The following is a 547-nucleotide window of genomic DNA, read 5'->3' on the forward strand; positions in this document are numbered from 1 at the left end:
TGTTTTCCTCTAAGAGTTTTATAGTGTCTGGCCTTACATTTAGGTCTTTAACCCATTTTGAGTTTATTTTTGTGTATGGTGTTAGGGAGTGTTCTAATTTCATACTTTTACATGTACTTGTCCACTTTTCCCAGCACCACTTGTTGAAGAGGCTGTCTTTTCTCCACTCTATATTCTTGCCTCCTTTATCAAAGATAAGGTGACCATATGTGTGTGGGTTTATCTCTGGGCTTTCTATCCTGTTCCATTGATCTCTATTTCTGTTTTTGTGCCAGTACCATACTGTCTTGATTACTGTAGCTTTGTAGTATAGTCTGAAGTCACGGAGCCTGATTCCTCCAGCTCCATCTTTCGTTCTCAAGATTGGTTTGGCTATTCGAGGTCTTTTCTGTTTCCGTACAAATTGTGAAATTTTTTGTTCTAGTTCTGTAAAAAATGCCAGTGGTAGTTTGATAGGGATTGCATTGAATCTGTAGATTGCTTTGGGTAGTAGAGTCATTTTCACAATGTTGATTCCTCCAATCCAAGAACACGGTATATCTCTCCA

This window comes from Physeter macrocephalus, chromosome 8 (assembly GCF_002837175.3).
Source record: "Physeter macrocephalus isolate SW-GA chromosome 8, ASM283717v5, whole genome shotgun sequence".
In the NCBI taxonomy this organism is placed as follows: domain Eukaryota; kingdom Metazoa; phylum Chordata; class Mammalia; order Artiodactyla; family Physeteridae; genus Physeter; species Physeter macrocephalus.